General features: G+C 47.4%; 1 long non-coding RNA gene across 2 annotated transcripts; it reads right to left on the minus strand.

Annotated features, from left to right (window-relative positions):
- Positions 1 to 922: 922 nt before the first annotated feature.
- LOC131381008 (uncharacterized) lies at positions 923 to 7,680 on the minus strand. Of its 2 annotated transcripts, none has more exons than XR_009209401.1 (3): positions 7,591 to 7,680; positions 7,132 to 7,233; positions 923 to 1,044 (listed from the first exon to the last, which is right to left on the minus strand). It is a non-coding gene; the product is annotated as an uncharacterized LOC131381008 (long non-coding RNA). The 2 variants fall into 2 exon arrangements; XR_009209400.1 differs by lacking the exons at positions 923 to 1,044; positions 7,591 to 7,680 and adding exons at positions 6,881 to 6,975; positions 7,352 to 7,435.
- Between the last annotated feature and the right edge of the window lie 3,390 nt (positions 7,681 to 11,070).

Consider the following 11,070-nt stretch of genomic DNA (forward strand, 5'->3'; position numbering starts at 1 on the left):
CAGGGTACACATTTTGAGGACTTTCCATGTTTCCCCACTTCCAACAGGCTAAAAAAAGGCTAGACCAGTGGTGGCGTTTCATGAACCCCAACCTTCTTCCTATGCGTCTGCCGGCGCTGTCCATAAAAATGTGACATGTGAGGAGGAGTAGCTGGGAGCCTGAGTCCTGTCTGTGGGGGAGAACCTCAGGAGTTGCCAGCAAGCCCAGCTGTAATTGAAACATCTCAGGGAGGCTGCCAGGGGGCGGGGGTTGACATCAGCCAGGTGGCATTCAGCCCCGGGGCACTCAAGGCTTCAGCAGTTTTGTGGAAAGTCTGGTGTGTGCTTTGCTGGAATCCTGAGGCTGTGGGAGTTGCCACTTCCAGCAATGACCCATTACAACTGAGTGATTGAATAAGGCAGGCACCTTTCAAGGAGATCAGCAGGTTAGAGTGACTGTCAATTAAAATGCACAGCAGCGCCTGCAGCAGGTGGGAAGGGAGTGTGATTTGGCTTTTGCATAAGCGGAAATGGCATTTACAGAGGTAAAGTGAATTGGCGACAGTCGTGGAGGGAACCGGCTTCTAAGATCTATAGATTCAGAGACTCTTAGGGCTACAGGAGAACTTAGATGTCAACCAGACAAACTGAGTTGGAAGGAGTGGGAAGATTGCTCAGGACTCCCGCAGAGCTGCTTTGGCACATAAGTCAGCCAGACAGCCCGGCCAGTTCCTGTCCCACCTCACCAAGGTGGCACCGTACCCCTCTTTCTCCCATCTCCCAGCGGGACAGCCTCCTATAAAGGAGGCCAACTACTCCATGTATCTTTGGTCTGGTGACGTTTTCAGAGTGAGGTTGGCCAGAAGACTCCCAAGTCACAGAGAATTAATCAGGTGGGACACAGAGTTTTTAATCCCCATTTCACAGATGCGGAAAACGAGCCCCAGAGAGAATATGTGACTTGCCAAGATCACATTAGTAAGTGGCAGAGGAGGAACTTGAACTCAGGTCTTGAGGCTCATGGTTCCACTGAGATGCAGTGGTGTAGAGAGGAGAGTACAGGATCTGAAGACAGAAAAGCAGGATTTTTAGTGCCTTTGATATTTAATAGCTGGGTGACTTTTGGTCAAGCCATTTTATTTCTCTGAATCTCGGTTTCCTCATTTACAAAATGAGCATAATATACATCATCTATCCTGAGCTCATTCACAGGGCTGCTTTAGAGCATCAGATTACATGGTTTTTATAAATATGCCTTATATACTGTGAATCTCTTTAACAAGTTTGAGGGGGCTCACACGCCCAGATAATTAACCATGCCAGCCCTATCAAGTGGGGCCATTCTTTTGCCCACAAGGATGATATAGACCCCTGGACTGGCATTGCCTTCCTTATCTAAGGCCCTAAGAATCCCAGTGTTTGGAAAATGTGAATCAAGAGATCCCAGAGGCTGCGAGCAGGGCCTGGTGATGGATGGGAATGGACACTGTTATTTATACCAGCTCCCTTCACTTTGCAGGAGATCTGGGGGGGTGGGGACGGCTCTGGGTGTGATATTCCCAGTGTGGCTTTGGTGCAAGGCTCCACAATTCTTTCTCCCCCGGCTTTTGCACCACTCCAAGCTGTGACACTCTGACTGCTGTTCAAGCAGCACCATTGTGCACTATCCTGCCTGGCAAAGTGGTCAGACGCATGTTTTCAGGGGCCCTCTAAGGAAGGAAACTGAGGTGCTGGTATTTGAATGTGGTTCTCGGATACTTGCAAAGAGCATTCTAATGGCTGCTTCACTCTGCTTTCTCCAAGGCAGCCTCTTATGGAGAGGCCATCTAGGTATAGCAGTTAGAAGCCTGAGCTCCAAAGCCAGATGGCTTGAGCTGGAATCCTTCCTTCTACTTCTCTCTGCACCCCCTATCTCTTACCCTTAAAGTGGGGTTGATCACAGCACCTACCTGATGGCATTCTTGTGGTAAATCAATGAATTTGAATGCATATGAAAACAGGACCGGCCAGGTGCGGTGGCTCACGCCTGTAATCCCAGCACCTTGGGAGGCCAAGGTGGGTGGATCACCTGAAGTCAGGAGTTCGAGACCAGCTGGGCCAACATAGTGAAACCTTGTCTGTACTAAAAATACAAAAATTAGCCTGGAGTGGTGGTGCGCACCTGTAATCCCAGCTACTCGGGAGGCTGAGGCATGAGAGTCACTTGAACCTGGGATGTGGAGGTTGCAGGGAGCCGAGATCGAGCCACTGCACTGCAGTTAGGGTGACAAAGCGAGACTCCGTCTCAAAAAAAAAAAAAAAAAAAAAAGAAGGAAGCCAGACCACACACCATCAGTGTCTTCACAGGCCCCTTGGGATATCATTCATGATAAATATATATATATTTATTTATTTATTTGACATGGCATCTCACTCTGCCGCCCAGGCTGGAGTGCAGTGGCGCGATCTGGGCTTACTGCAACCTCTGCTTCCTGGGTTCATGTGATTCTCCTGCCTCAGTCTCCCAAGTAGCTGGGATTACAGGTAGGTGCCACCACACTCGGTGAATTTTTTTGGTATTTTTTAGTAGAGATGGGGTTTTACCATATTGAGCAGGCTGGTTTAGAACTCTTGACCTCAGGTGATCTGACTGCTTCAGCCTCCCAAAGTGCTGGGATTACAAGCGTGACCCACCACACCCGGCCAGGAAGGACCTGTTTCTAAGCCCCACTTTAGAGGAGGGGAGACTCCTCTGGGCTGTGGGGGTAGGGGCTGGACCATAGGCCAGAGCATCTTGGCTTCTCAGGAAAGAACACGGGAGAGAGTTAACGTGTTGCGCATGCAGTCTTCCTGGACCCTCTGATTTTTCATCTTTTCCTGAGAGGCCTGGATTTATTTTTTATTTTTATTTTATGTTATTATTATTATTTTTGAGACAGAGTCTCGCCCTGTTGCCCAGGCTGGAGTACAATGATGCAATCTTGGCTCACTGCAATCTCCACCTCCCGAGTTCAGGCGATTCTTCCGCCTCAGCTTTCCGAGTAGCTGGGATTACAGGTGTGTGCCACCACGCCTGGCTAATTTTTGTATTTTTAGTAGAGTCAGGGTTTCACCATGTTGGCCAGGCTGGTCTCGAACTCCTGACCTCGAGTGATCCGCCCGCCTCGGCCTCCCAAAGTGCTGGGATTACAGGCATAAGCCACCACGCCCGGTCCTGGACTTATATTTTTGACATATGTTGTGAGTTGCTTGAATGAATTATGCTTCTCTTGAGTCTTAATCATGTAGTAAAATTGACTTCCTCTTTGAGGTGATATCAAAGAGTATAGGATGAAGATGGGGAGCGTTCCAGTGCTATTCTGTTTGGGAAGGAGAGGAAGAAATGCTATTTTCAAAACTAGAAAGTCTTCTAGGTTGGCATGATCTAAGTGTATGTTCTCATCTTTATGTGCCTCTAGGCTTAGAAGCAAACAAAAATAAAGATGTTATCGCCAGTTCTTTGTTGCCCTTTCAAAAAGTATCACTGGCTGGGTTTGGGATGATATAATGAAGTCTCTTAGATCTTAATTTTGTTTTCTTTTTGCTTAGTTTTTTTTTTTTCATTAAAAAGATGATTAAGGAAACATCCTCTATATGATATGCCTATATAAGATTCCCTTTCAGTAAGGCTTTTGTACCAATTTAAAACATTTAATAGAAGCCAATAGCAGTGGATGTATGGGGCTGAAATTGATCTAATGCTGTGCTATTTAATTTGATTATCGGTTAGATCTCATTACTGAAGGTTCAGCTTTGGCCTAGATTTCTTAGAACAGAAAAGATTTTGGACTCCAGACACTGGTCCACTCATATGAAGCAGTGCGCAATTCAGTGTTATTAAAGTGCAGGACCTTAACAACATGGAGGCGTTTGTTATTTCAAATCCATTTAGGAATAAGGTGAGGGAAAAGGAAGGAAAGAGGAATGGAGGAAAGAAGAAAGGAGGAACAGTTGGAAGAAAGGAAGGAAGGAGAGATTCTAGTGAATTTCTGTAGAATTTTTTTTTTTTTTTTTTTTTTAGACAAAGTCTCGCTCTGTCACCCAGGCTGGAGTGCAGTGGCGCAATCTTGGCTCACTGCAAGCTCCGCCTCTTGGGTTCACGCCATTCTCCTCAGCCTCCCAAGTAGCTGGGACTACAGGTGCCCACCACCATGCCCAGCTAATTTTTTTGTACTTTTAGTAGAGAGGGGGTTTCACCGTGTTAGCCAGGATGGGTCTTGATCTCCTGACCTCGTGATCCACCCACCTCGGCCTCCCAAAGTGCTGGGATTACAGGCGTGAGCTGCCGCGCCTGGCCAGAATGTATTTTTAAGGGCTTGACATATTGAACACTTTCTAGTATTCTCTGAAGGGAAGATTCTGGAAAATAAAATTAAGAAATGCTTCACTGAAACAAAGCCTCTTCAGGACTCCTTCATGAATTTTCCTACCATCAATTTCCCCTTCTTTCTCTTGAGACAGTCTGTCACCTCATTGGCCCACACTTTGGTCCTGCAAATCCTGCTCCAAGGTCTCAAAGAAAAGTTTCAATTGAGTGATTGGCTCTCAGTGTTCTTACAGTACACACATAGGTTTCTTTATAATTTTTTTTAATTGATGCATAATATATCACATATACACCATGGAATACTACTCAGCCATAAAAACAAGGAAATAACATCTTTTGCAGCAACTGGGATGGACCTGGAGGCCACTATCCTAAGTGAAGTAACTCAGGAATGGAAAACCAAATGCCATGTGTTCTCACTTATAAGTGAGAGCTAAGCTAAGCTATGGGTACACACAGACACACAGAGTGGTATAATGAATTTTGGAGACTCAGATGCGGGGAGGGAGGGAGGTGAGGGATAAAAAACTACATATTGGGGCCGGGTGCAGTGGCTCAAGCCTGTAATCCCAGCATTTTGGGAGGCCAAGGTGGGTGGATCACCTAAGGTCAGGAGTTCGAGACCAGCCTGGCCAACATAGTGAAATCCCGTCTCTACTAAAAATACAAAAAAATTAGTTGGGCATGGTGGTGGGAGCCTGAAATCCCAGCTACTCAGGAGGCTGAGGCAGGAGAATCACTTGAACCCAGGAGGGGGAGGTTGCAGTGAGCCGAGATTGTGCCATTGCACTCTAGCCTAGGCAACAAGAGCAAAACTCTGTCTCAAAACAACAATAACAAACCACAAAACAAAACAAAAAACCCTACATATTGGGTACAGTGTACACTACTCAGGTGATGGGTGCACTAAAATCTCAGCCTCCACCCTTATACAGTTCATCCATGGAACCAAAAACCACTTGTACCCCTAAAGCTATTGAAATAAAAAGGAATTGATGCATAATAGGTATGCATATTTTTGGGGTGCCTTTGATAATTTGGTATATTGACATAGTGTGTAAACATCAAATCCGGGTGATTTGGATATCCACCACCTTAAATATTTGCCTTTTCTTTATGCTATAATCATTCAAATTATTCCTATCTATTTTGGAATGTACAATAGATTATTGTAAACTATAGTTATCCTGCTGATCTATCCAACACTAGGTCTTATTTCTTTGATCTAATTGTATATTTGAACCGATTAATCAACCTCTCTCCATCCTCTCAGGGCTTTCTTTAAACATAGATCAAAGAAAAAAAATTTGAATTGGGGGCTAACCCTCTGTTTTTCTACGAAACCAGAAACCTTACGCTGTCTTCACACTTTCACGACTTCCTTTTATTGGCATAATTTGAGCAAGTGTGCGTGTGTGAATGCGACTCTTGCCAATTATTTCTGCACCACTGGAGAGATGTGAAAGTATTTGCTCTTGCTGAGATGCAACGAGGGGTCGGGTCAGTACTAACATGACGACTCATTTCTATTTCACCTTGCAGAGAAGGTTCTTTCAAGAGCACTTAAAAACAATAGCCTTGCCGGGACAAAGTGAAAAACAGTGTGAAAGCCTAGAATGTGTACACTGGACAAAGACACAACGGGACACGAGAGCTGTCCCAGATATCCGAAGGGGGCTACCTGGGGAAGGAAGCAGATTCGTTCTGTGCAGCCCAAAGAGGTGGAACTGGGCTGGGAGGGAAGACGTGGGTCTGAGGAAAGTGCCTCACAGACGCTGCTGTCTAAGAGCAGTGCTGTTAGCTCCCCATGGGTGGAGTTGTTGCAGCCGAGGCTGGGGGGCTAGTTGGCAGCCATGCTGCAGGAGGGGATGCCAGCCTTGGGGGAGAGCCGTCTGTTAGCTCCTCACTTCTCGGGTCTTGCCCAGCCCTGCCCTCATAAACACTAGAAGAATCCTCCTTGTGAGTGGGATGATGTGCCCAGGAATGTCGTGGTAGGGCTAGGAGAGGACAGGGAGAGTCAGCTGGGGCCTTCCCAAGAGCCCAGGAGGGGAGGTCCCGGGCCAGGTGGAGAGCAGCTCCCTCAGCCTCAGAGCTCAGAGGCTGGCTCAGAGACAACACCATTCTGCCCAGTTATCAATGAAGACTTTCGCTCTTAAGCGGAGTGAAGGGCAAAACCTAAACGGTTTTTCCAACAGATGTACTCTGATTGCGGAAACCAAAGGAAAGAGTCATGGGTTCTGACGAAAGGTTAGAAAAGCTTTTCGGAGGAGAAGGCATTGAACCTTGATGAGTGGGAAGTTTAACTTCTGGGAAAGTGAAACTGAAATTCTTCTGAGCCACATTATGCTCTTGGCTATCCTTCCTTTTAGCCTATGCAACCCAATTTAGTCAGCTTCCTCCCGTCTTGGTCAGGGCCTGGGGTGGGAGTAGAGCTGGGGTGAGGTGGGATCACAGTGAATCAGACCTAGCCCCTGCCCACCAGGACCTGTAGTCTGGTCATTGATAATCCAGTAGAAAGCAGTAAATTGTGAGTGCCATAGAAAAGGTACCTTGTGGGGGGCTTGCAGGACAGACCATCACACGTGGCTGGGGATCAGGAATGCTTCATGGGGCAGTTCCTCTTTGAGATGTGTGCTGAGGGATGGGCAGGGCTTTTGAGTGAAGGAAGGAGGGTAGATGTGAGTCTCTATTTTAATTCTCCGGCAAAAATATTCTAGTTTCTCTCTCTTAGTGGGTAGATTGGTAGGAAGATAAGGTTGGTTTTGGTAGGCTTTGTCTCTTTCAGGTATCCGATACCCACTCCTCACCTTAAAACATATCTGTGTCTGTAACTGTCCTTCTTAGGTCCAGAACCAAACTCATCTGTCAATGCGCTCCATGGATAGGGACCAGCAGGGGAGTTAATGGTCCTGGAGACAGAAGGGGCAGGAGGTCAGGGGTCAGGGCTTCGAGAGCAGCCAAGGGGCATTGGGAGGAAAGAGACTGCAAAGAGACTGAAAGGTAACTCATTACGTGACAAAGACTTACTGTTATTACTGATAATTTGCAGCAGGCACTGTGTTAGGAACTGGGTATCCTAAGATGAAGATAGCAGGGTGTCTGCCCCAGGGACCCCCCGCACGGAGGTGGCTGTGTCGGCAATAGTGGTGTCACAGTAGGTAAGTGCAGCGAGCAAAACAGGCCACAGAAGTGTGCACTGGCCCGCGGTGACCCCAAGGAGGACATGATCCCCTTTGTCTGGGAGGTAAGGACAGCAGGCAGCCTACCTGCAGCTGAGAGTGGTGATGGGAGAAGCTGCCGGGCTGGCTTCTTGCAGGTCGGCTCTTAGAGTTGGGCCTTTTTGGCCAATTAAATGGTCTAACCTCTCCCTTAAACTCAAGAACTTTCTCCATGAATTCTCAGTCCTGTGCTCACCCAGCCTCTGCCGCCTCTTTTGCTGTTGGGTGGCTGTGGTCGTCACAGGTTCTGCTTCATTTTAGAGACCAAGTCAGCCTTCTGGACTCCCACCTGCTGGGTAAAAAGCCAGTAACAAGTGAGAGCCGCGCTCCTCAGGCCCCATCCCCTGTGGATGATTGATTTCTAAGTAGGGGAAGCCCGCGCTCCCCAGGCCCCACCCCTTGTAGATGATTGATTTCTAAAGTAACAAGTGAGAGCCGCGCTCCTCAGGCCCCACCCCTTGTGGATGATTGATTTCTAAGCAGGGGAAGCGCGGCTGCCCCGGGTTAGACACGCGTCTATTTGCTTGCAGATCTACACACTGTCTCCGGCTTCTTTTGTGGCTTGGTAGAAGCCCCAGCTTTTTAACTTATTAAGCACAGCTCTTCCCTCTGCAGGACTGCAGGCAGGACCGTCCTCTTCGCGGGCTCACTGCAACATTCAGTAGCTGCTTTGAAGGAACAGAGTAAGGTTGCCACATACCAGTCTGTCCTCCCGTCACTTCAGGGTGCCACTCACCGTGGGTTCGGGGCTTCTTTGATTCTTTGTTTCCTTTAGTTTTCATTCTCTCCTCTTCAGAACAAGAGTAGATGGTTCGGTGTATGCAAATATCACAGTTCCAGGTAACTTGAAGGAGCAGTTTGGATTCAGGTGTTCATTCTTACTTTTATATGACCGTAGATATAATCTCTCTCTTTATGCAAATAAGACTTACTATTGTATTATAAGAGCAATAACCATGCACTGCTTCAAATGACATCATTTACATTTTTATTTTTGCAGTAAGAACATATTTAGGCAACAGAATCAATGCTACTTTTTGACAGATATTTTCTAATTTCTAATGTTGATGGGTTCAAAGACTTGCTATGAGTACACAGGTCACAGACACCACCTCATGCAAAGCAGAAAGGAAATAAATCAAGGAATGAGAACGAGCGCCAAAACCATTCTTTCTTTTTTTTTTTTTTCTTTTGAGACAGAGTCTTACTCTGTTGCCCAGGCTGGAGTGAAGTGGTGCAATCTTGGTTCACTGCAACCTCTGCCTCCCGGGTTCACACCATTCTCCTGCCTCAGCCTCCCGAGTAGCTGGGACTACAGGCGCGTGCCACCACGCCCAGCTAATGTTTTGTATTATTAGTAGAGACAGGGTTTCATCATGTTGGCCAAGATGGTCTCGATCTCCTGACCTTGTGATCCACCTGACCTTGTGACCTCCTGACCTCGTGATCTGCCTGCCTCGGCCTCCCAAAGTGCTGGGATTACAGGCATGAGCCACTGCACCCGGCCGAGCCAACACCATTCTGCCTAGTTGTCAATTAAGACTTTCACTCTTAAGCAGAGTGAAGGGCAAAACCTAAAGATTTTTCTCACAGTTGGTCTCTGATTGTCTGTGGAAATCAAAGGAAAGAGTCATTGGTTCTGATGAAAGGTTAGAAAAGCTTTTGGGAGGAGATGGCATTGAACCCTGATGAGTGAGTCTTTTGGGTAAACTAAAAAGTGGTGGTGGGGAAAGGAGGAGGGACATAAAGGGGGAGCAGCCCCCTTGGCCCACTGCCCACGTCCCCTTGGCTTTTCACTGGTGCAAGCTGAACTTACATGCCGAAGAGTCCATGACCCTCCCTCCCAGCAGAAACCCACAGCTGTGACTGATGGGAGTGGTGGACAAATACCCCCAACTTCCTCTCTCGACTCTTGGCTGAGGACAATTCTGAAGTGAGCTCTACACTGTCTCCCAGGTAGGATCAACTGTTAGTTGCTACAGTGGGAACCTGCTGAAAAAAGTACCCTTTATTGACTTCTTTTTGTTCCCCACTATCCTGCTGGTTTTTTCTGTCCCAAATATACTTGCACTTGAATCCTTGTCTAAGGGTCTGAGAGTCCAACCTAAGATAAAAGATGTTTCAGTAGCTGGAACAAAACATGTAAATGGAATGGGTTGGGTGTATTTGAAAGGCATGAATGCTCCAAGGGGGCTAGTGTAGTGGCTTGGAAGTTTAGAAGGAGATGAGACTAGAATGATAAGAGTCATGATGTGAAGTATCTGAATCCTGAACAAAATAATCTACCTTTTTTGTAGACAATGGGAAAGCATGGGACTGATGAGGGTGGTGAAAACTTTCTTCCAAGGTCTGCAAGCATCAGCTTCTCTGGCTCAGGCTCTTGGGGCTATATGCTTCTCTTTCAGCCCCTCCATTCTGAATCACTTACTTGTTAGGGATTCTGCAGTATGCACCTATGGTCCACCAAGTTGGTGTCTGCTTTTGAGGAGAACATTGAATTTCTCCTGGAGCTTCTTGAGCTTCTGTGTGGAAAGAGCTAGGGTTTTTGGAAAAGGCCGGACTTTTGGAACAGTATAGGCTATTCTGGCATTCATTGGATTCTTCCTCATAGGCAGAAGAAGGTGAGTGGCTGGAGCTAGTCATTCTAGTTCTTACAATCTCAGGAGGGATGTTTGATGCAAAGGAGTCAGACAGCTCTAAGAAGAGCTCAGCTCACTGAGTTTGGCATTCCTGGGGGCAAATAGGAAAAGACTTCCAGCCAGTGCTAGGGAGTCAGATGGCAGTTGCTGGTGGCATTAGAGCTGTTCACCAGGGCTTCGCAGGAGGGAAAGCTGTCCATCAAACACCACCCTATCTGCTGAGGGCCTCCTGGGCTTTGGAGAATGCCCCTCAGCCCTGGTAATTATCTAAGACAGTGGTGGGTGTCCAGGAAGCTTGCAATAAGGAGGCCCAAGAGGCTGTTCTTGTTCATCCAAAAGGAGTGGAAAGGAGACAGGGAGGTATGTCTGCTTTGTGGGGAAGGCCCAGGTGCTGGCTAACAGTAAGCAATGTGGTCTTGTAATGCTAGTGGGCCAAAAGCAAAGGGATGTCAGCAATCCAGCCTGTGTTTGCTGAATGCATCTGAGTCAGGTCCTAGGCTGGGCGTTGAGCGAGGGAGTCGACAGAAGGAGCAAGATGAGCCCAAGGAATTCATGGTCAGGGGTCATCAAGAAGGTATATGCACATCTAACTGTAATTCCAGATGCAGTCTGACCTGAGCCACGAAGAAGTGCAGAGTACCCAAGAGGCCAGAGAGCTCACGTCTGGTTAGAGTTGGGGTGTTTGATGGGAAAATGAAAGGAGGAGCTGACATCTGAGGTGAACCTTGTGGGATGTGCAGGGTTTGGACATATGGAGAAGGGTGTCGGGAGATGGGGAGTTTTATTCCCAGGGACATTACCGGGAGGGACTGAAGAATCACTCTAGGTCCAGCTCCCGGGGAGGGGTTCTTGGCTCACTGCCTGCCCTAAGGCCACCTTCCACCTGTGT

The sequence above is a fragment of the Hylobates moloch genome, unplaced genomic scaffold (assembly GCF_009828535.3).
Source record: "Hylobates moloch isolate HMO894 unplaced genomic scaffold, HMol_V3 SCAFFOLD_13, whole genome shotgun sequence".
Classification (NCBI taxonomy): domain Eukaryota; kingdom Metazoa; phylum Chordata; class Mammalia; order Primates; family Hylobatidae; genus Hylobates; species Hylobates moloch.